Genomic DNA, 25965 nt, shown 5'->3' with positions numbered 1-25965 from the left:
CACACTCATGTGTGTGCACACACACCACAACCATAAACACATATGCAATAACCAGATAATATGATTCATGGAAAAGCTAATGGGACAAAGGTGATGGGGTTGTCAGTAATGTGTTCACCCACTATAGGAAAAAAGCCCAAGTTGTGTCTCATGGTGAAAGAAAGACATATCACTGAAGAAACTGTCAGTTCACATGAGAAAGGCATAGGTTTATTTCTCTAGAATGAATTTCTCTGTAATTCACAGCTGGGAATTCTTCTTAGGTATGTCAAGAAAGCAGTGAGAAATGGCCCACAGTATTCATTAAAGCTGTTTGGTCCAAACATTGGAAGACATGATTTCCCAACCATGAATTACAGTAAATTGCATTCACCCTGTTGATTTTACTCACAGTTACCTATTCTTTACAACTGACTGTTTTTATTCAGTCTCTTCAATTTTTCCAAGCAGTCACTTTATATTAATAGGGTCTCTGACTGCAGAGTATGGGTAAAGATTACAGTCCATTTAGCAGAAGCATATTCATAGAAATTACAATTAAAAGAGGGATCTTAAAGGTAAATTTGTCCAAAATCCTTGTGTAAACAAAGACAATGAGTTCAAGGGAAAGAAAACAGTTTTTCAAAGATAAGAGGATAACAAGTCTTTTGTCTTTTAATGTTGTTTTTCCTCTTTTACATTCTGCTCACTCTTCCCCTCTCATTCCAAGCTTACTAGCTTTGGTTTTTGTCAGAATCTGTTTGGAAGTACTTAGAATGATTTTGTTCAGATCCCTGCTATATTTATGTATTCTTTTTTTCCGGCAACATACACATACTTATTGTTTAATATGTTCCAATCATGTTACAAAATGCTAGAAAACACCCTTAAATTCTTCTCAGTAGACTTTCACTCTTTAAAGGAAATGGCAAACAGGCCAGAATGGGGAAGAAAAAATGATGCTGAATGAGTTCTTGTTGATATTCTTACTTGAATAAAATTTCTCTGGCCTAGATATTTTAGAAAATTATCTGATTATTAAATATTACAATGAGTATAATAATGATCACAAATATTACTTTTCATCTGTTAAGTGTGAAATTGTCTCATTTGTTCCTTCCAACCCTATGCAGCTGCTATTATTCCCTTCATTATGACAATGAGTTAACCAAGGCTGAGAAAATTTAAGATCATCAGGTTAAAGTCTCGTCACTTTTAACTACTTGTTATTAGCCTGAAAGAGAAACTTCCTGCCCCACAGTTTCTTCATTGCATTCTTTACTTCTGCATTTCTCAGGGTATAAATCAGGGGATTTAACATGGGGTGATAATGATGTAAAGGACAGACACCATCTTATCCTCCGAAAAGGTAGTATGGGTCACATGTACTTGAAAGTACAGGGTCCAAAAAAGATGGTGACCACAGCAATGCGGCAGCCACAGAATGACAGGGTTTTGTGCCTGTCTTCTGCTGACTGCTTTCTCAGGGACACCAGGATGACAGTATAGGAGATTAGCAAGGTAACATAGCTCCCCAGAGTGATGGCTCCACTGTTGGCTACAATGACAACACCAACAACATATGTGTCTGTGCAGGCAAGTTTCAGCAGAGGGTGGACATCACAAAAGTAGTGATCAATCACATTGGGTCCACAAAAGGGTAAATGGACCACCATAGCCATCTGGATAATGGAGTGTAAAAATCCACGTATCCAGATCCCCAGCAACATATTGCATCTGTTCTGGTCCATGATGGTCATATAATGTAGGGGTTTACAGATGGCCACATAATGATCATAGGCCATTATGGTAAGAATGAAGATCTCAGTACAATCAAAGAAGTGACCCAAAGAGTTGCAACACACATCCCACATAGAAGATAGTTTTAGTTTTGGCTAATAGGTCAGCAATCATCTTGAGAGCTGTCACTGAGGAGCAACAAATGTCCACAAAAGACAAATAGTTCAGGAAAAAATACATCAGAGACTTGAAACAGTTGCTAGTGCAAACTGTCAGCATGATGAGGAGGTTTCTCAGAAGAATGACTGTGTAGAAGAAAGAAAACACCACAAAACAAACTTTTGCAACTACTGGGTTCTGAGAAAGGCCCCAGAAAATGAATTGAGTTACATTGTTTACTTTTTCCAGGGAATTAATCCAGCAGGGCAAATTTCCAGGAGAAAATTAAATTATCTGAAAGAAAACATAAAAAGGACCACAGCATTAGTTGTAATGATGAGCAAACAGATCATCACAATAGTGGACAATGGAAAATGTGTACTTACTGCTACTTGGCACAAATACTTAAAGAATTTGAAGTTCATGTATTATGATCATCTTGTCTCTGTATGACAGAAAATTCGTTCACCTCAATTGATGAAAAAATGTCCAGAGGGATAATGCAAATCCTCTAACTTACCTACCTAAGAATCCCACCTCTTTCACCTTTTTTTAAAGATTTTGTCACCTGTTTGTTTTTTTCCCTAAACTTTATTTAGTTTTTATTCTGTATAAGATACTCAGCCTAATTTTGAAACAAACTTGTGTTTGGGGATATGGTAATACTTCTATATCTGGAAAAGTTCACCTCTTTTTTGACTCAGAAAAGAGAACATAAGCACTCATTTTAGCTTCTGAACAAAGCCATGCCTGGCCATTGCATTCATCAATGAGTACTGAAGTAGTTGAGACTGACTTCTGCAGTTTCTCCTACTTATGAAACTCAGGTCTTTGTTTATTTGAGATTATACTCTTGAATTGATCTCAAGCTTTTTATAGTCAGGTTGTGGGAGAGTATAGTATAAACAGAATCAGAATTATACAAACAAACATTATATAAACCTGAGTAAACAGGCTACAGTCTTGGTTGCATCATTTAATATTATGGAACTTCTGTTTCCCCATTTGTGCTTTGATAGAGTTTTCTTTCATTATCATCTCTATCATTCTAAGAGTTATTTCTACCATGATATAGAATCACTTCCCAGCCTGAAATAGCTACATAATTCTCATAAAGAGGTAGAGATAGAAAAATCATGATCTGTTTGATTTGAAAGGTGGGGAATTGAAGTCTCAAGGTAAATTCTCCATCTTCAAACTGAGAGGGTTTGAGGAATCTCCAGACTTGTTTTTGACTTGGTCTTGGTCTATCAACCATTTCTCCGTCAACAACAACAACAACCAAAAACAGTCATCATTCCTTCATGCATTCTTCTAACCTTTCAAGTTTTATGCCAGCTTATTTTAGTTCTCCTGGTTTGGATGAATTAAATATTTCTAGAAGTGGTCATTACTGAAAGATAATTTAAATGGGTCTAGGAAAATTCAGCCTTGCTATCTCAGGTACTCTAGTGGCATCACTGGAGTGTTTGGGTGGGATTAATTTGTGTAATAGCTTTGATTTAAGGATCTTTCATGGTGCCTCCTCAAATCACACCATAGATATAAATGATTCCTCTAATTAAATGTTAGGCTCTGGATACACAGTATCTTATAATCATTAGGGTCTTTATCCACTCAAGGTCACATTGCCTCAACATTCCTATCAAATTTAGTGCTTACAGCTATTACTGCATTCTCTGTTCTCAGCTACCAGTTTGCAGCAACACCTATGACTGCAACTTCCAGTTTGGGTGAAACTGCATGACTGCGTGTCCTCAGGTCTTCAAATTAGAGTGGGTGGAATAGTCACTACAGGTATGTCTTCTCTTATGCAATGCAAAATAACAATAACCATAATGATGTAATAATATTAAAATTCAAAGCTCCAAGCACATCCCTCTGCTTTTTCATGATGAATCCCCTTTGGCTTTTCCTTCTGAATTAAAAAATAAATATACTATTCCTCACTAAGAGAGCACTTGATTTTGAGGGAGCTCAAATCATAGCAATTTCTGACAACTGTGAATTTTGCTGCATGATTCTCATCCAGGAGAAATTAGTCATTTATTTACTGGATGATTTGTGGCATCATTGTTTATACCACGGGGTCCTAGGGGAGAGAAGAGGAGTCCTACTTACACCTTAAATAAAGATCCAACCTAAATGATTCCTTCCTCTCCTTTCTGAAAGTCTCAAGCATGAAAATGCCTCACATACCTTTGAAATGATAAAGCTTTTGATTGGCATTTTCTTCCTCACATTCACACTATCCTATCCCTTTGTTGCAAATGAATACACTTTATCATCTTATTAGTATCCTCTGAATAATTTTTATCTCCATTTACTTCTGAGAACAGTGTCTTGAAAACATATTGCACATGCTTAAAATGTAGCAAATTAATGAATCCCTCTTTTTCACAAAACTTCTATGTAGATTAGAAGACATAGCTTTAGAAGAAAATAAATTCACCCGTATTTTCCAGGGCTCCAGTTTTGCTTCATTTGTCCATCTCTTTCTGAGAATATTTGAGAGCAGCTGACCAAAATAAAGCAGGAATGATGCCTTCAGAATTACTTGGTGAATAGTTAGAACCAGGGAATCTTCAGAATTGCTTGGTGAATACTTAGTTCTCACAAACTCTACAGCTGGCAGGAGTCAGACTTTGTTGGTTCTGGTTCTGTCTCACTTACTGAGATGTACCATTTCACAGCACCTTTGACAATAAATATCCTTTCCTCTACTTCTTAGAAGGTCTATTTAAAGAGAATGATGCAAAAGGATAATGACCTTGGGAAAGCATTTCCCCAGTCTCAGTCCATAGCCAGAAACATGTCCAAGATGTGACAATGTTCTTTAATTTCCTTTTTTCTTTACATTTCTTTAAAATAAAAAAATCAAAAATTTCCCCTTTTTTGTGAAATTTAAAGCTCAATGGATTCTCAAATTAAGGGCTTTATCACTAATTCAAAACATTTAAGCAGAGATATGTTATGTGATTGCATTTTAATATATGTATTTTTTAATTAATTAAAGTACATGTGTATATGGGAGTGTGTGTGTGTGTGTAAATCACAGTTGTTGTTTTGGGGACCTTGTGCTGTTGAATTTGAATTTTTGAATTGTTCCACTCCTTTAAAGAGTTCTATTTGATTGGAAAATGGTGTGTTCAATAGTGCTACTGGGGTTCATTGCTTTTCTTCTTAATTGTGTCTCTGCTGATTTCTGGAGAAAGAAACATTTATTCCTGTAGTGTAGGCTTTCTTTTTTTTTTAACTTTTTGAGAGTAAACCATTTTAGAGTAAACTGAAATAAAGTCGGGATGTGTTCCTTCCAGAGGCCCTAGGGGAGAATTCATTTTCTTGCAAGGAGAGATGTAAGTCAAATTCTTCAAGTGCCATTTCTAGTCTCCTTAAATGACTTAAAGTAGGTCAGAAAATCAAGTTTCAGTCCTTACTGCTGCAGCTGGTCTTGGGGCCATAATTGGTACCCAGCAAATTACTCTTCCAACAATCCAGGCTAGATCGCCCCCACACTCAGCTGTCAGCACTTACTAGCTTACCTGCTCAGGTGATCCTCATCTTCACCCAAAAGGGGCCTGAGCCTTTTCTTTCATGTCAGTGAATCCCACTGAAAACTAGCAGCCTCCTCAGTTACTGATGGAGAATAGCACTTCCATGACACTATATGTTGCTTCCAGGATCCAAAGACTCAGCAAGTACTGTGCCTAATTCCTAGTGCTAGCAGGTTTCAGACAATAACTAATTTAAAAAAAAAAATTTGAGCGAATTTCTGCATCCATGAATGCAGTACTTCTGAGATCTTCATGCATTTGGCAGTACCTGAAACTTCTTCATGGTCTTTACTTCAAATTTCTGGCATATATATAATTTAGTCATGTATGAATAATCTATTACTGTGTACTAGCAAACAAAAAAGAAACCAAAATTAGTGGCTTAAAGTCACAAAATTTAATTAAAATATAAATGGGTTAAAATCACAACACCAAAACTTAGATTAAAAAAAAACGCAATTTTCTTAAATTTCTGTAATTTGGGCTGGATACAGCTGGGTGTTTCTTCTGCTGGTCTCACCTGGAAACACATTCCAGTTCAAATGGGGTAGATGGCCCAAGATGGCCTCATTCATAAATGTGGCAATTGGCTTAGGTATTTCAGTTCTCTTTCATATGACCTTGCTTGCCAGAGTGTTTTGCATGGTGGTGTCAATATAGTGGACTATTCTGATATTTTGCATAATATTCAGAAGATTAAATCCCTTGGGGTTCTATTTGAAAAAAATAGCAGGAGATTACATGGTCCTGGTGTAAAATAATATTGTGTTTTGCCATGTAAAGGTGTATTTCTTTTGTTTAATCCTTTCATGGGGTTGCAGAAATATTCATTCACAAAATCAGAGCTACAGTCCAAGTACTAGAAGCTCTTATACTCTAATAAAGTTAATATTCCTGATACTGCAGTCTCTATAGAGGCTAACTCTTGAGTGACATTATAATAGTTCATTGTGATATGCTATATTTCACTTGTTGCATGGTCTAGACCAATTAATTTCATGGTGATATTATGGGTACCTTGAATTTTTCAAATCTACAATTGCCATTTTCTCTGAAATGCCTTATAAAATATGATTTCTCTTCTGATTTTCTATTTTGCCTTTGATTTAAGTGTTCTTCTTACAGAAGAATCAATAGGAGATTTCTTCCAGGGATTAAATATATCTGTTCCAATTGAGCATTTGAATAATGGAAAAATAACCACAGGATAGATCCACAGGTGCACTGAGCCTGCCATGAAGCAGTGTCAAAACAAAACTCAATTTGCAATGTGGTATCCATAAGCCACCACTGTAACTGGATGATTATGATAGTATTTTAGGTCTTCTTGTATCAGTGATGGGTCAGAACTTTTTTGCAACAACCCTATAAATGTCTGAGTAGTCTCCTTTCCCCAGTGCAAGTTTCCTATTGCAAATCATCCCATTCTTAAACTTTCCTTTATCTCATGAAATTCACATGTCTTGGGGTCATTTGCTATAACCCATTATTCTTTTCAGGCTTCAGGGAGATGACTGTCTATATCCTTATCTGAACACTGAATCCCAAGTTCATATTCAATATATCCTCCCTTCTCCAGAATGAAATTCTTTCAATCAAACAATGTGTTCTCCCAGTTCACGCAGTTCATATTATTGAAGTCCTGCAAATGCAATTGTGGTATAGGATATTTCCTCTCAAATTAGGAGCTTTACTTGTGTTAAACTGAGATTTGACCATGATTATTGGTCTGGACATAAATAGGGTTCCTGTGATTTGATGTGGGGAAGCACAAACATCAATGCTGTGTGGCTTCTGTTTCAGGGAAAGTCATTTTTTGTTCTCTAGCCACAGGGATGCTATTCTTTTGGAGCTAGGTTAGGGAACTGACACTTCTAGCCCCAAGATTCAGAGATTTTGGAATTCCAGATCTCAGAGTCTCTCTCCTGCATCTCTACATTTCATCTCAAACATACACATACAAAATAATGATGAAACTCAACTTGTAGATTGCACGTGCTTTATTAAGAGCCTTCATCCTGCAGCTAGCATGAAAATTTAAAGTTAGCATCATGGACTCAAAAAGAGAAAAAAAATGTATAATGTATGTTAAGGCAGAAATGTGGGATTGTTTTCTTGGAGCTGAACCTGAGTATATAATGCTTGACACCCCACTCTCTACCCCAAAAGGAAGTGCTTGGGACTTGTGCCATGCTCCTTGGAGATGTGGGACACAAACTTCTCTAGCACCATGGGCCCCAGCTCTTGATAGGTGACACTGTGCACAACACTTGGCTACTGAAGCAGATGTCTATTATGTAGCTTTTATGGGTTCATTTTAAGATTAGAGACAGGTGGCCCTTCCTCAGGCTATATATTATTTATTTCCTGTAATGAAACTTAATGAGTCATTCTGTGAATTAAATAAATGAAATGATCAAATACAATGCAATCTACTTAAAATATTAATCACAGAAACTGAGAATTCAAAGCACAGTTATGTACTAAATATTAAAAAATATATACACATTCTGCCTTTGTGGGAATGGAATACTTAATGCCAGTTGCTGCACTGTCTTTTATTCTGTATAAAGGATCATGCAATTTAACTTGTATTCATTGTTACAGTTTTATTTAGATATAATTTACATAGAATACTAATTCACATATATAAAATACTACTGTTTTCAGAGTTGTGAAACCATCACCACAACCTAACTTTAGAACATACTTATCCTTAAAAGAAGCTCAGTTACCCACTAGCAGACATTCCCCATTCCTCTTCACCACCTCCCCTCCCCCAGTACTAGGTAAACACTAGATCTATTTCCTTTCTTTGAAAAACCTGGACATTGCCTACAAAAGGAATCATGTGATATATATCTTTTGAGACTGACTGCTTTCAAGGTTCATCCATATTGTAGAATTTATCAGTACTTCATTCATTTTTATTGCTGAACAATATTCCATTTCATCGACCATTACATCTTCATCAGTTTATTGACATATGGATTGCTTATGTACTTTACATGATAAAATATTATTGTAATTAATCAGTAATGTTATAAATATAATGAAATACATTGCACATTTAATTAAATGCTTTAGGTATAATTTAATTACTGCAAATTGTCTTCAATTAAAATAAGACTACTTTATATGTGATATAAGAACCTCAAAAGGATAATTCCAGTTTCCTCTTTGATTTGTGATAATTTTCATAATTTTCTTCTTCATATTTTAAAAAACTTGCACTTTATTTGCTATTACTGTCTTTAATTGGTGATTATATGTTAAACAATTTAAGAAGAAAAAAGTAATTTTTATTTGTAAATATGTACTATAAATTTCTTCCTGGAGTTCTGAATTTCCATGTAGCATCTTTCTCCTTTGGCATAACATAATTTCTTAATCATTTATCTCTTGCTTTGATTATCTGAAAATGTCATTACTTTGCCTATAGTTTTGAAAGCTATATTCACTCAACACAAGATTTTGTATTAACATTTATTTTCTTTTTACTTTTTTCCTTTTGACACTTTAATGATGTTTTTCTATTACATTATAACCTCACAGTTTCTGACAGGAAGTCAGCCATCATTGTTATCTTTGTTGCTGTATATATAATATGATCTAATATTACTTTTTGCCTCTGAGTGATTTTAAGGTTTTGTTTTCATATTTGGCTTTCCACTTTTTGAATATAATAAATGTAGTTATTGATTAATTTGCATTTTCCTGCTTTGGTTGCACTGAAATTTATGATCAAATATAAGACAATTTCCAATATTCATTCCAATAATTTTTCTGCCCTATTCTCTCTCTCCTCCTTCTCTGGGATTCCAGTTTTACCTAGGTTAGATTATTTGACTGGTTCTGTTAATACCATTCAAATATGTATTCACATATATGTATATATATGTAAATTTTATTTTTATTTATGACAGTAATAGCACAAAGCATAAGAAAGGGGTAAACTGAACTATACTTTGTAAGATTTTTTTATATCATGTACATATACCTACATGTATGTAGATCTACATATATTTATATAATTAGGGTGAAGATTTGCACAGCATGTATAGTGTTATTAATCATGAATTTTGTTATTGAAGATGTATAATTTGATACATTTTCACTTATGTATACAACTATAAAACTATCAACCCAGTCAGGATAATGAACACTTTCTTTGCCCCCAAAAGTTTCCCCCAGGTGACCACTGATCTGTTTTTTGTTACTATAGATTAATTTTCAATTTCTAGAATTTTATATAAATGGAATTATATAGTACCTATTCTTTTTGTCTGGTTTACTTCACTCAACATCATTATGTTGAGATTTATCTATGTGGCCACTTTTATCAATAGCTCATTCTTTTTATAGCTGAGTAGTAATCCATTGTACAGACATAAAACAGTTTGTTTATATGTTCCTTCCTTAATGAACTTTTTTGTTCCTCCCTTAATGAACTTTTGTATTGTTTCTGGTTTGGGGTTATTACAAATGAAGTTGCCATGGACATTTTTCTATTAGCATTTGTATACTCATATTCTTTCATTTCTTTTTCATAAAGAACTATGAGGAGAATGGCTGGCACATGCAACTATTTTAGAAATTAAACTATATTTTGTGATGATTGTAATTATGGCCTAAAATTTGATCTATTTTGGTATATGTACCATAGACACTTGAGAAGAAAGTACATTCTATTACTGTTAGGTGGAGTCTATAAATGTCAATTCAATCCTGCTGGTGGATGGCATCATTGAGCTCTTCTATATTCTTGCTGATGTTCTGTCTAGTTCTGTAAATTATTGAGATTGGTTTTAATTTTTCTATTTCTCTTCCAATTCTCTTATTTTTTGCTTTACATATTTTACAGTTATATTGTCTGATGCATACACATTTAGAATAGCTATGTTATCTTGGTAGATTGACTCTTTTATCATTAATGTCTCTCTTTATCTCTGGTAATTTTCTTTGTGCTGAAGTCTACTTTACATGATATCAACACAGTTATTCCTGCTTTCTTTTTATTAATATTCCATTTTATATCTTTTCCATCCTTTTGTTTCCATCCAGCCTATATCACAATATTTTACTTGAATTTGTTGTAGAGAGTATACAGTTGGGTCATGTTTGTTAATCCAGTCTGCCAATCTTTGTTTTTTAATTTGTTTTAGACCATATATGTTTAATATAATAATCAATAGGTTAGGCTTTAAGTCTTCTATTTTGTGTTCTATTATTTATTCATGCTCCCTGTTTTTCACTTCTTTGTTTTTATACTCTGCCTTTCTGTGGGTTACTTGAACATATTTTAGAATTATATTTTTATTTATCAAATTATTTTATTTTTGTAAAATTGAAATCAGGCTATTTGAAATACTCTGAAAATGCAAGTTGTCAGTGAAGTAAAGAAAGATGGTTGTTGTATCTCATTCTGTGAAGGGGATACTTGTAGTATGAGGTTGCCACTGCCACTACTTTTGCTGCTGCCCCTCAGGGCAGCTGCTCATTTATTTGGGTAAATGGATTATCCAGCTATATTTTATACTGCAGAATGCTTCTCATGATTCCTTCTGAAAACATGTGGAAAATTAAAGTTTACTAAATTGTAATTATTTGAATTTGGGTTAAAATCTTTTTTAAGATATATGGCTCATAGATGGCAGTTTGCTGGATAGCTTCTGATTTGCAGGCCTCATGAATAGATGAGTTTCTAATTATACACAGTTTATGATAAGGGTCATAGTCTTGCCAGTGAATACACAACTATTTTCATTATTTAACCCTTAGCTGGGTTTTTTACATTTCAAACCTTCTGTGTATATAAATTTCAATTTAATATCAAAGTGCTATTTTTATTTTTATTTTTTTCCTAGCTAGCTCTCAACAATAAATTGATATCCCATACAAAGTGATTTTAACTGTTAAAACAGAGAGTCCATTTTCTCAGTGGTGAAAACTGACAGCACAATAGAAGAAACTGCTGGGGAATTATGCATTTATTTACCAATCTCTTTTAGTACCACCTATAAGAATCCTCAAGAAACCATTGTCTTTTTGATGATAATAATTCTAAATAGCATTCAGGAAGAGACTATTATTTGCGTAGATCTGAAGCTCACAGTAAATCTCAAGGAAATGCTCATTGGAAATCCTGATTTGTTCTACTTATTGAAGACCCAGCTTTAAGGAAGAGTTACAATAAGTCTCTCAAGTTATCAGAAGCCAGAAAAGGGAAGTTGGGGAAGCCCAGTGGCCAGGCTGGTAAGGAGAAAGTCAAGAGAGGGCTACAGTGAGGGGCAACAGGAAGCTGAAGCCTAGGGCCTAAGAAAGCCAACTGGGCAGACAACTGCAGAGGGCATGCTGGGGAGGCCAAGGGGAAAGAAAAACACTAGGCATTGCCCAAAGGAGCAGAAGGCAATCAGATAAGTCAATGTGTAGGCCTTGTCCACAAAGATTTCAGAATCTTCTCAAGGGAACCCAGAGAAGGGTACACAGAGAAAGGGGTTTGTTTGCACTTATAGAGGAAATCATTATCTCTGCAAGTTCCACAAGAGTAAACAAAGAAGAAAAGGCTCTTGGTGATTGAGAAGCAGAAGGCAGTCTGGACTCCAGGGGGCCAGAGCTCTGAGAGTAGGCACTGCACCTGTCTGGTTGTGTCCAGAGCTGGAAATACAGTAGGCCTTCCATAGACATTTGCTCACCTCTTCATGACTCAGGTTATCTCTAAGACCAGTTTTCATCAATTGACATCTACGTGCCATGGTCCCTGTCTCTATTGAGGAACAATTTATGAGAGAACACAACAGAATCAGCCTCTGAAGGGTGGCCTTGGTAGTCAAATTTAAGAATTTTGCCAGATATTGTTCACAACTTTGACAAATGAGCAGCAGGGTTCTAAGTTATCAAAGAGAAAATGTCTTTGCTGAAATAGAAACGTGTGCTACTGATATTTGGAGAAGTTTTTATTCTTATCAACAATGTGATGCTCAGAGATTTCTGGTCCTTACAAAGTTGATCCTCTTTTAACCAGACCTGAACACCCATTCATTGAATTTTTGGTTCAATTTAGAACTTTCTCCATACTGTTTCTAGCCCCAAAATCTGCCTGCTGAGTTACATAAATAAGTTTATGAGGTCCTTTGCCACAAAGTGATTTATATAATATTTTTGTTCTTTTGTTTTGGGAATTTTATTGTAATAAGTTCTTAACATTTTAAACAACTAGACATTTTGTTAGGAAATGTGATCTATAATTTGTTATTTTGTGCCAAATATTTTGAAGTATTTAGTTTAAATGCATTATTGGTACATAATTAATACCTTATGAAAATGCATTTTGTTATACCAAAGACTGTATTGCCTACTCTTGAATTATAATAGCTCTTAATCAGTGTGCTCATTGAGTCAGTGTATGAAAAATGCAGCAAAAAAGTAGGAGCAAATTTGATTAATGGCTGGAGAGCATAGAAATGAGTATACACTTCTGTACCAGTATGTTTTAAGGAAATAAAATTTAAAAAGTTTTAGGAAAAGAAGTTATAGAAATTGTTTAGTCTGATGGGTCCCAAATATGAGTGATTATCTGAGTCACCTGTTGAATAAAATATAGATTTCTGGAAACTACCTCTAAAATTCTGGAGTGGGTTATAAAAATCTCAGTAGAAAACAGCCCAGGTGATTTGTGCTGAGCAATTAATGAGAAGGCCACACTTTTCACTTTGTTGATGACTAAAGTGAGGGCTAAGGGGGCAGGTACTAGGATATGCTCTTGAGTCTTGATTCTCTAGCAGCTTGACTAAATGCAAAGATGCTGGCTAACTGCCTCCTGTACTCACTAGTAGAAAAGCCTCCTATAAGGTTTTTCAAGTCCATAGTTTTTTAGATATTTTGGATATTTTATATTTAGTTATTTTAAAGAAAAGTCATTGGGGAGGAAAAGCAAAAAAAATCCTCATTTAAGCTCCCAAGGACCTTGAATTATTTGTGAATTGAAAGCATTGATGTACTTTAATGGAACAATTCTAACTTGACTATTAGTTTTCTAAAGGCCATTTGTAAAACCACACACACACACAAAGATTTGCATATGTAATTCATCCAAAAGAAATCTACAAAATTACTATGCATCAAATATTTTAATGGATATTTTCACTTACAGTTTCTCATTCTTCACAATTTTCCTCATTTTAAGAAGAAACAGGCTTAAAGAGGTTGAGATTTGAAATTTGAAGCAATTTTGACTTTGAAATGCTCCATTTATACTGAGAGATTTTTTTCAGTATACATTCTCTGCAACATGTTAGATCTGTATTGAATTGCAAATTTAAAATTAAAAAAGACTGAAATTCTCTTTTCAAAAAATAAAATCAATTCATAGTTTCAAAAGTTCTAGAGTTCCATGTATATTAATTTCTCCTTCTAAATTATCAACTCCACAGAAGCCATGGGACATGAAAACATCACATAATTTATCCTCCTAGGCCTTTTTAGTGATGAGGATGTAAAGGCTGCCTGCTTTGAGCTGTTCTCACTTTGCTATTTTGTAATTCTCTTGGGAAACTTGCTCATTCTGCTCACCACCAGGTGCAGCCACCTCAGTGAGCAGCCCATGTATTTTTTCCTCAGCTACCTGTCCTCCATGAACATCTAATTCACCCCCATGGTGCCTCCCAAATTGATAACGGATTTACTGGTCCATCAGAAGCCAATCTCCTACAACAGTTGCATGGCCCAGATGTCTTATACCCTCCTTTGGCACCACTGAAATCTTCATCTTGGTGGCCATGACTTATATAAGACAGCTATGCAGCCATCTGTAGACCCCTTCTTTATATGATCATCATGAGCAGACAGCTGTGCTATGTCCTGGTGATGGCCTCTATTATTGTAGCATTTATCCATTCAATAATTATCACAGAACTTCCTTTCTGTGGCCCCACTCAGATAGACCACTATTTCTGTGATGTATTCCCCTTGATAAGCTGGCCTGCACCAATATCCGATGGTTGGTTATTGCAAACATTACCACCACAGGAGTACTGTCCATTTTGACCTTTGTTGTATTGATAATTTCCTACATCATAATCCTGTCCACCCTGAGGACCCACTCATCTGACAGCTGCCTCAAAGCCCTCTCCACCTGTGGTTCACACACCACTGGGGTATGCATGTTCTTCTTGCCCCTCATCTTCACTTATGCCCCATGGCTAATTCTGTCAGTGATAAGTTGTTTGCCATGTTTTACACCGTGGTTTGCCCCCATGTTTAATGCCCTCATCTACACACTGAGAAATGTAGGCATAAAGAATGCCATGAGGAAAGTGTGGTGCCAGGACAAGCTGTTTGAAGGGAAATGATGCCTCTGGTGTCCAGTCCTTGTCCCATCTTATCAAGGTCAACAAATTCAGCAGGTACAGAGGATGATGTGCTGCCATCTAAAGGTGCAAACTCCAAAGAGAGAAGACCAGTCACCTACTTTCATCCTGTTATTTTTTACTTCTCTGAACTTGTGCACAAAGGCAGTAGATCTGATGACCTCATCCCTTCCAGCTCTGACATTCTGCAACTTATCTTGTCCTTAACTGATCCCACACATAGTGGGCATTAATGTCTGTTTTGGTGCAGAGGTTTTATGGCCCTAGAAAATTATGTTCTTAAATTTAATCTATTCTTGTGGGTGTGGATCCATTCTAGGTAGGATATTTTGGTGAGTAGGATCTTAATTTAATATTTTACTCACTTCATTCAGGGTGGATCTTAATCCTCTTACTATAGTTTCTATAAAAGGATGAAATACAGACAGAATGACACAGAGAAAAAGACATGGAATTTGATATAGAAGGACATAGAAGCTGAGAGAGAAAGCCACAGAAACAGGAGAAGCCACTTAAAGAAGAAACTGAAAGCAGCAAATCCCAGAAGAGAAGGGAGAGACCAGCAGATGCTGCCTTGTGCCTTTCCATCTGACCGAAAAGTCCAGGTATTCTCTTGATGCCTTGATTTGGATATTTTCATGGCCTCCACACTGTAAGAATGTAAACAAATAAATCCCCATTGTTAAAGGCCAGCCAATTTTGTGGTATATTACATTTCAGCAGTGTTAGCAAATTAAAACAAGGTCCTTTTGTCATGGCAAATTTTAGACTGCATAGTTTGGTGGCCATGCCCTGCTTTAGGCTATAGATAAGATTTCTCATAGTAAAGGAGGTCATGAAACTTCCAGTTTTTGAGGTTTCCATTATTACAACAACAATAATAATAACAATAGTAATAAAGCAATGCCAAAATGCATTGCAAGTATTTTGTATATTCTAACTATTTTCATTGAAAAACTATGCTTCCAAATAATGCAATGGAACATAATTATTCTATTCACAGTATATTATGGAAGTTATAAAAATATGCATACTGTAATTAAATCTCTGTACCCAGTCATTGGTATAGTCCAGTGACTAGAAATTTCAAGATTGATGGTAAACAACATCTTGCAGTCCTATAAATTTACTTTTAAGACTGCATTTGTAACCTCATATAAAATATATAAATTGATGCTTTCTGTAAATGTACAGCATGGAGAATCTCCCACCATGTGATAAAAACTTCGAACTTAAGATTTTCCTTAAACTGAAGAAATGGACAAACCTGGGTGCAGTTTGTTAGTCCTTTCTGCCCATAATACAAGTTTTGTCTTTTGGGGTTTACTTTAACTACTTAAACTGTGCAAAACTATTTTCCTTCCACTCAGAAAGACCCTCATACTTAGGAGAAATGAAGAATATTGAACTAAGAAACTACTGGGGGTGACTCAAACTGGGATATTGGCCAAGATCACCTTTGTTCCATGAGGTGTCTCTTATTTATGTAGGAATCCTCCAGCTATGTGAACTGGAAGGGATCTCCAAGGTCTTCTAGTTTCATCTGCTCCCACAACACATGGGATGAACATAACTGAGGCCAAGAAAATGGGTAAAAGTTAACCAAGCTTACAAATATGAGATAACCAGAAAGGTACTTTCTTGTTCTCTTTCTTATACCACAGCCCCCCATTAAGAAAGTGAGTTTTATACATTTAATATATTATTGTTCCATGTGAAACAGGCAACCAAGTTTAAGGTCAGGAATACATTTGTAGAAATTAGCTATAGGTGATGAAGTTTTCAACAACAGCTTTGCCTTCCAAAGTTTCCACATGTACACTGTTTGAAAACTCTAGAGAGCCTAGAACCCAAAGGGAGGCACATAATTGATGAAGTGTATTGAAAATGAGTAAGATAAAGAGGGTCAGGTCAGAGTCTAGTTTTGTTTTTTTTCACTGGTTCAAAATAGTGTATTAATGTTTTATTCTTTTATCAAGATGACAACCATTTTGCAAGTGGCCCTGAGCAACTAAAGCAACCCCACTCCCCTGAGAATTCATTATATATGACATTCTGCAGGCTAGTGAACAGACACCTAAAACCAATGTGAATGTCCTAATAATAGATTTGCAGCTATTCAAAGTACTCCTGTAAGACAAGCCAGCCACAGAACCTCATTACAAACTACTGCCATCTTGGAAGTAAGAAGAAAAAGACAGGAAACTTTGTTGTTTCTTGGCAGTGTGATGATATCTCTGAGTTACTGAGGACTTGTTAGATTACTAATAAAGCACTTTGTAGGTTACAATAATCCTGTAGGTTTGCTCTTGTGACACATGATGAAACTGGGGTTTCCAGGAAAGAAAGTCATTCTCAAAGTGAGCAAGGTGTCAGAGCTGTGGTTCCTGTAAGGTTCTTTAACTTCTATGCTTGTGCTCCTTCCACCCACCTCCTACTAGCATACAGTTGGCTGTAAATGTATGCAGTTCCCTTGAAATACTGACCACCACATACTTGATCCATTGCATTAACACTAGAACCAAGATTTTCTTACCAATTTTCTTTTGCTTTGATATGTTTAGGGTTTTTACTCCTTGTTCCTTCTCACTCCACCAACAAATTAATTAAGAGGAGATGCAATTTGTGGAGAACCACATTCAAGTCTGGCAATTTAAACTGAAATGCAATGTGCATAGTATTAATGCCATACTCTGGATTATTTAATAATCTTTCTCTGACTTAAAAGTCACAAGTAAGAATTGGAAATTTTCATCTTAAATGAAAGTCTACTCCCAACTTGTTTGCAGTTAAATGTAGTTCAATGACAGCTCATTCCCTTTGACCAAAATTCAATAGAATAATGAATGTTTTGACACTGGTTTTGTGGTGATTACCTCCTGAATTAATTAAGTTAAATTAAATTAAATTGAATAATTTAATGAATTAAATTGTGAAAAACTCCTGATGGGATTATCTCATTCAAGAAGCTGAAGATCAATAGAGATGTCTATAGCTGGATGGGCAAGTGTTTAATTTTGGTATTTATTTTAAGAAGCCTATTGCTGATGAATACATAGGCCACATTTTTCAGTAATGAATTAAATTAACTGATTGCAAAGTAGTCCCTATTTGGTTTCCCTGAATAGGAGACAGACCTTTCAGGAGTCAGTTTGAATATGGCTTGTATTTATCTCTTTTCGCCCTCTTTCTATAATCTATCAAGGGAGGGGTGAAAGGAAATCTATACAAGCATGGTTAATACTATGTTGATCTCTTCCCACGTGTTATCAGTGGAAGAAAAAGCAGAAGGGAGGCTGGCCACACACTTAGACATTTTGAATTTCACTTTTATGTGTATAGCCAAAGTAATGTGCTGTCCCTTGTGTCCATTCTCTCCAACTGGCCTTTTGTTTCAGTGCTCCTTGCAAAGTAACTCAAATAAATATATGGCAGGTTTTATATATTCAAGAACATGCCTCAAAATCCCATCTTTCAAAATTTAACCACACCACTCTTGCATCATTCTATTCAGTAATGGTATGTAACTAGGCATTCCAAAACTCATTCCTTATTCAGTAAGCATTTAATTCTTGCTCATGTATGTGTCTGTAGATTTGCTGGGGTTCAACTAATACAGGCAGGGCATGGCTGGGCATAATCTCAGATTTCAGGTTGGATTCAGGTATAGTCCTTGTAACTCTCATTCTTCTAATGCATAAAAAGGAAGTCATATCTTACCCTTTGCAGGTCATTATACTGAAAGCTGGTCACCTTGCAACAACTGGACATATCAGAACACTGACAAAATGAAGCATGATACTCAGGCAGTACAGAAATAGTGAATTTCTGGAGATTCTGATACATGAGAAATATCTTAATCTCCTGGATATGTTTAAATAAATAAAAGGGATTCCATAGTAAGAAGCATAAGAACTATATTTACATATTCATTCAAGTTAACATGGAAAAGTGTTTAAAAATTTTTATTCTCCAGAAAACAGAAGTATAATTACCAGACAAAAGATACAGGGTGGGGTGGGGGTGAGGGGTATGTTTCAATTGTTTTGCATTATGAAATAAATTTCTTCATCTGGAAAATGAGAAGTGATGCCACTTATTTTCATTTATGAAGGCATCTGTTTTGCAAAGCCACATCCGACGTCTTTTGGCAGCAAGGTTAAAAACCTAAAAAGCTGACAGCCAATGTTGTAATCACACATCTATGGAATAAATTGCTGCTGCTGACTAGACTTGCCCCCAGCAACTGGGGAGGGTCAGATTTCTCATCATTTGAGTTCATCTCCTTCCAAAGAACCAAGAGGAGACTCTTGAAGCTCCTCTGATGGGGTTTGACTCCAAGAAACTTTTGTGGATGGGAAAAGTTTTTAATGTCACTGGTGGAATCTTGAGTGGTTTTACACATGCTTCCCTTCCTGGCTTTTGAGAACCATGAACCTGGCAGCTTTTATTTTCTTAGGGACCTCAGGCATGCAAGATCAGTAATATTATACCCATATATTACAAACATTTTAGTGGAAAAGCACAAAGGAAAGAATATGGTGTTACATGTATTACATGTGTTACATGCCTACTAGATGGGGGTATATATCCAAAGTAAGGATCTTTAGATTATGTTGACTTACAGACTTCATAAGCTCTAATAACAGTGAAATCTAGTACCAGTGATGCCAAATCCACATTTTCTGAGAAGTGACCACTGGCTGCATAAAAATCACTATAGAATTTTTGTTTTTGTTTTTGCTTTTCTCTTTTCTAAATACAGATTTTTATATACCTCTTAACCCTGGCCTACTGAATCAGAATTTCTTGGACTTGGTTCTCATATCTGTTCAAAAATCTCTCAAGGTGATTTCAATTACAAGCCAATCTTAAGAAACAAGAGTCTAACCCTCATTTTATAATTGAAGAAATGGAAGCCAAGAGTCACCAGTGAGTATATGTTCATGCTGGGACAATAATCATGGATTTCTGTGATCCCAAAGCAAAGGATCTTGACTTCCTGATTATACCTTTTAATCCAGATTTCTAGCTTCCTTTACTATTTCCTATCTTTACTTCTGTTGCAGCAATGGTGGAGGGGTGGTCAGTAATATGTTCTGCTACAGGAAAAAATACCAGGTTGTGCCTCATTGTGAAAGATATATCATTGAAGCAAGTGTCAGTACACATGAGAAAGCCATATGTTTGTTTCTCTGGAATGAGTATCTCTGGAATCTACAGCTGGAAATTCTGCTTAGGTAAGTCAAGAACATAGGGGGAAATGGCTCAAGTTATTTGTTAATGCTACTTGGTTCAAATATTGGATGACATATGATTCCCAACCACAATTTACAGTAAATTGCATTCACCATGTTGATTTGAGTCACAGTTACCTATTTTTCACAGGTGTCTGTTTTTATACAGTTTCTTCAATTTTTTCCAGTTAGTCACTTCATATTAATAGGTTCTCTGGCTACAGAGTACAGGTAAAGATTAGAGTCCATTTAGCAGAAGCATATTCATGGGAATTACAATTAAAAGAGGGATTTTAAAGGTAAATTTGTCCAAAATCCTTGTGTGGGTAAAGACAATGAGTCCAAGAGAAAGGAAACAGCTTTTCAAGGATCAGAGGATAACAAGTCTTTTGACTTTCAAACTTGTTTTGCCTCTCTTGTGTCCTGCTCACTCTTCCCCTCTCATTCCAAGCTTTCTAGGTTTGTTTTTTTGGCAGAATTCATGTTTGGGGGCACTTAAATCACAATAATTGGGTTCAGTTTCCTGCTAGTTCCATGTGTTCATTTTTTCAGGCAACATACACAAACTGAGTGCTTAATTTGTCCTAATCACATATCAAAATGCTAAAATACAGCCATAAATACTTCACAGTATACTTTTACTTTTTAAAGAAAATGGCAAACAAACCAGAATGGGGAGGAAAAAAACAATGATGCCGAATAAGTTCCCAATGATATTCTTAGTTTAATAAAATTACTCTAGCCTAGATATTTTAGAAAATTATCTTACCATTAAATATTACAATGAGTGTAATAATAATGATCACAAATATTAATTTCCATGTGTAAAATATGTTGTTGTTGCATTTGTTCCTTTCAACCCTGTGCAGTTGCTATTATTCTCTTCATTGTGCAGATGAGTTAACCAAGACTGAGAAAATTTAAGGTCATCAGCTTAGTCTTATCACTTCCATGTATTTTCTAGAAGCCTGTCAGGAAACTTTCTACCCCACAAGTTCTTCATTGCATTCTTTACTTCTGTATTTTTCAGGGTATGAATCAAGGGATTTAGCATGGGGGTGATAATAGTGTTAAAGACAGCCACCATCTTATCCTCTGAAAAGGTAACATTAGGGCACATGTATATGAAAGTACAGGGTCCAAAAAAGATGATGACCACAGCAATGTGGGAGCCACAGGTAGACAGAGCTTTGCACCTGCCCTTTGCTGACTACTTTCTCAGGGACACCAGGATGATGGTATAGGAGATTAGCAAGGTTATGAAGCTCTCCAGAGCAATGGTCCCACTGTTGGCTGTCATGACAACACCAGCAACATATGTGTCTCTGCAGGTAAGTTTCAGCAGAGGGTGGACATCACAAAAGTAGTGATCAATCTCACTGGGTCCACAAAAGGGTATCTGGACAACCAGAGCCACCTGGATAATGGAATGTAAGAGCCCACCTATCCAGGTTCCCAGCAATGTTTTATTGCATCTGTTCTGGTACATAATGGTCATATAGTGTAGAGGTTTACAGATGGCCACATAATGATCATAGGCCATCATGGTAAGAATGAAGATCTCAGTACAACCAAAGAAATGTGACCCAAAGTGTTGCAGCATACCCCCCACATAGGAGATAGCTTTAGTCTTGGTTAATAGGTTAGCAATCATCTTGGGAGCTGTCACCAAGGAATAACAAATGTCCACAAAAGACAAATAGTTCAGGAAAATATACATAGGAAACTTGAAAAGGTTTCCAGTGTGAACAGTTAGCATGATGAGGAGGTTTCCCAGAAGAATGACTGTGTAGAAGAAAGAAAACACCACAAAACATACTTTTGCAGCTGCTGTGTTCTGAGAAAGGCCCAAGAAAATGAATTGAGTTATATTGTTTACTTTTTCCATGGAATTAATCCAGCAGGGCAAATTCCCAACAGAAAATTAAATTATCTGAAAGAAAAAATAAAAAGACCACAGCATTATTTCCAATGATGAGCAAACAATCATGGTAGTGGATAATGGAAAATGTGTACTTCCTGCTGCTTGGCACAAATACTTAAAGAATTTGAAGTGCATTTATTCTGATTGTCTTGTCTCCATACAACAATCAATTCATTCACCTCAAATGAGGAAAAAATGCCCAGAGAGATAAAGTGAATCTTCTGTCAATCACCTAAGTGTTCCACCTCCCTCGCCTTTCTTTAATGTCTAGTCACCTGTTTGGATTTTTTCCCTAAAGATTTATCTAGTTTTTATTCTGTAAAAGACACTCAACCTAATTTTGAAGCAAACTTTTGTTTGGGGATATGGTAATATTTCTATATCTTGAAAAGTTTACCCATTGTTTGACACTGAAAAAAGAAAATATGCTGCATTTTCCCTTCCATGAACAGCCATGCCAGGTGATTTCATTCATCAGTGAGGACTCAAGTAGTTGAGACTGCATGACTTCTGCAGGTTCTCCTACTTATGAAACTCAGGTCTTTGTGTACATCAGATCATGTTCTCTCATTGATCTCAAGCTTTTGATAGTCAGGAAGTGTTATAGTATAGTACAAAGACAGCCAGAATTATATAAACATACATTACATAAATGTGATTAACCAGACTATAATCTTGGTTGAATAATTTAACATCATGGAGCTTCTGTTTTCCCATTTGTGCAATCAGAGAGTTTTTATTTTGCTATCATCTCTATCATTCTAAGAGCTATTTCTACCATGATATAAAATCACTTGTCAGCCTGAAATAGCCAAATAATTCTCAAAAAGAGGCAGAAATAAGAGAAGATAAACAATTACAAAAAGCTGCTGTAGACAAAGGAAGATCTGTTTTGAAAGTTAGGGAAGTAAATTCTCCATCTTCAAACTGGGAAGGTTTGAGGAATCTGGAGACTTTATTTGCCTTTCTCTTGCTCTTTCAATCATTTGTCTGTTGACAACAATGATAACAAAGCCACCACTCTTTCATGCATTCTTCTAAACTTTCAAATTTCATGCCAGCTATAATTCTCCCAGTTTGGATGAATAAAATATTTCCAAAAGAGGTCATCACTGAAAGATAATATAAATGGATCTAGAAAAATTCAGTGGTGGTGTTTCAGGTACTCCAGTGGGGTCACTGGAGTGTTTGAGTGGAAATAGATTGTGGAATAATTTTGATTAGGGAGTTTTCATGGTGCTTCCTCAAATCAAGTCATAGATATAAATGATTCCTCTAATTATATGTTAGGCTATGATTACACAGTATTTTCTAGTGTAGATCTTTATCCAGTTGAAGCCACACCTCCTCTACATCCCTGTCAAATTTAGTGCCTAGAGATGTTACTGAATTCTGTGCTCTCATCTACCCCTTTACAGCAACACTATGCCTGCAACTTCCAGCTTTGGGGAAACTGAGTGACTATGTGTCCTCAGGTTCACAGTTAGAGGGGGTGGAGTATTTACTAAGGTGTGTCTTCTCTTATGCAATGCAAAATAACATTAACCATAATGATATAATAACAATTCAAATTCAAAATTCCAAGCACATCCTTCTGCTTTTCCATGCTGAATCCCTTCAGCTTTTCCTTCTGAATTAGAAATAAAAACTATTACCCAACAAGAGAATCATTCATTTTGAAGGAGCTCAAATCATAGCAGTTTCTGATCACTGTGAATTTTATTGCTTGAATTTCATCCAGCAGAAACTGGACATTTATGTACTGGCCTGAATTGTGACATCATTGTTTATGCCATATGGTCCTAGAGGAGAGGAGAGAAGTCCTACTTACATGTTGAATAAAGATTCAATTCAAATAATTTCTTCCTCTCCTTTCTCAAAGTCTCAAGCATGAAAACATTTCACTTTCCTTTGAAATGATAAAGCTTTTGATTAGCATTTTCTTCTTCACATTCACACTGTTCTATTTCATAGTTGTGAATGGATACCATTTATTAGCTCATTAGCATCCTCTAAATAATTTTGCTCTCCCTTTACTTCTGAAACCAGTGTCCTGCAAATATATTGCAAGTGCTTAAAATATAGCAATTTAATTTAATTCCCTTTTTCCACAAAACTTCTGTGTATATTAGAAAGTATATATTTAGAAGAAAATAATCTCACCAGTATTTCCTAGAGCTTCAGTTTTGCTTAATGGTCTATCTTTTCCTGATATAATATGAGAGCAGATGACCAAAACATAGCAGGTTTTGGTTAGTCCTGGTTATGTCTCTCACTTTCTGAGATCTACCACATCACAACATCTTGAGCAATAAATATACTTTTCTCTACTTTGTAGGTCTATTTTAAGAGGATGATGCAAAATGATAATGACCTTGGAAAGCATTTCCCCAAAGTCTCAGTCCATAGCCAGAAGCATATGAAAAACTTAACATGGACTTTAATCTCCTTTTTTCTTTTTACTTCTTTTAAAAAATCCCTTTTTTATGTGAAATTTAAAGCCCAATGAATTCTCATATTAAGGGCTTTAACACTAATTCAAGACATTTCAACAAATATATGTCATATATTTGATTGCATAATGATATATTTTTTAATCAATTAATGGAAGTGTACATATGTAAATCTCAATCACTGTTTTAGGGTCATTCTGCTATTGAATTTGAATTGCTCCATTCCTTTAAAAAGTTGTATTTGATGGAAAAATAATGGATTCAGTAGTGCTACTGAGGTTCACTATTTTTCTTCTTAATTGTGTCTCTGCTGATTTCTAGAGAAAGAAACATAAGGATGTTTCTTTCTAGTTTATTCCTGTAGTGTAGGCTTTTATTCTTTTTTACTTTTTGAGAGTAAACCATTTTAGAGTAAACCAAAATCAAGGTGCAGTCAGGGCTGTGTTCCTTCAATAGCTCTAGGGGAAAATCCATTTTCCTTGCAAGGAGAGGTACAAGTTGAATTCTGCAAGTGCCATTCCTAGTCTCCAAAAGTGACTTAAAGCAGATCAGAATACCAAGTTTCAGTCCTTATGGCTGCAGCTGGTCTTTGGGACATAATTGGTACCCATCAACTTACTCTTCCAACCACCCAGGCTAGATCTCCCCAACACTCAGCTATCAGCTTTTAGTTGCTTACCTGCTCAGGTGATCCTCATCTTCACCTAAAAGGGGTCTGAGCCCTTTCTTCCTTTACCTATGTCATTGGATCCCATTGACAGCTAGCAGCCTTCTCCATTACTGATGGAGAATAGCACTTCCATGACACTATATGTTGCTTCCAAAATCCAATGACCCATCAAGTACTGTGCTTAATTCCTAGTGGTAAGAGGTGTCAAGCAATAACTAGTCTTTTAAAAAAAATTGAGGGAATCTCTGCATCCCCTGAACACAGGACTTTGAAGAACCTCATTCATGTGGCAGTCCTAAAATTTCTTCATGGTATTTATCTTCAAATTTCTGGGAGGTATGTAATTTAGTCATATAAAACTTATCTATTACTGTGTACTAGCAAACAAAGCAAACCAAAAATTAGTGGCTTAAAGCCGCAAAATTTAATCCAAAAATAAATGGATTAAAATCATAACACTAAAATTTAGATTAAAAAAAGAGTACTTCCCTAAGATTCTGTAATTTGCACTGGATTCAGCTGGGTGGCTTTTCTGCTGGTCTCACCTGGTAACACATTCCAGTTCAAATGGGGTAGATGGTCCAAGATGGCCTCATTCATAAATGTGGCAATTGGCTCAGGTATCTCACTTATTTTTCATATGACCTTGCGTACCAGTCTCTTTTGCATGATGGTGTCAATACAGAGAACTATTCTGATATTTTGCATAATATTCAGAAGGTTAAATTCCCTGGGGTTCTATTATGAAAAATAATGACAGATTACATGGTCCTTGTGTAAAATATTATTGTGTTTTGCCAATTAAAATTGTTTTTCTTTTGTTTAGCCCTTTCATGGAGTTGGAGAAATATTCACTCACAAGATCATAGTTATAAACCCAG

At 35.7% G+C, this 25965-nt stretch overlaps 2 pseudogenes; both read right to left on the bottom strand.

Annotated features, from left to right (window-relative positions):
• Window positions 1-1198: 1198 nt before the first annotated feature.
• Window positions 1199-2160, bottom strand: LOC119505130 (annotated as a pseudogene).
• An 18820-nt stretch (window positions 2161-20980) lies between these two features.
• Window positions 20981-21925, bottom strand: LOC119505129 (annotated as a pseudogene).
• Window positions 21926-25965: the final 4040 nt, after the last annotated feature.

The sequence above is a fragment of the Choloepus didactylus genome, chromosome 10 (assembly GCF_015220235.1).
Source record: "Choloepus didactylus isolate mChoDid1 chromosome 10, mChoDid1.pri, whole genome shotgun sequence".
In the NCBI taxonomy this organism is placed as follows: Eukaryota; Metazoa; Chordata; class Mammalia; order Pilosa; family Megalonychidae; genus Choloepus; species Choloepus didactylus.
Note: the sequence above shows the minus strand (reverse complement) of the source record. Positions and strands in the feature narration are given on the sequence as shown.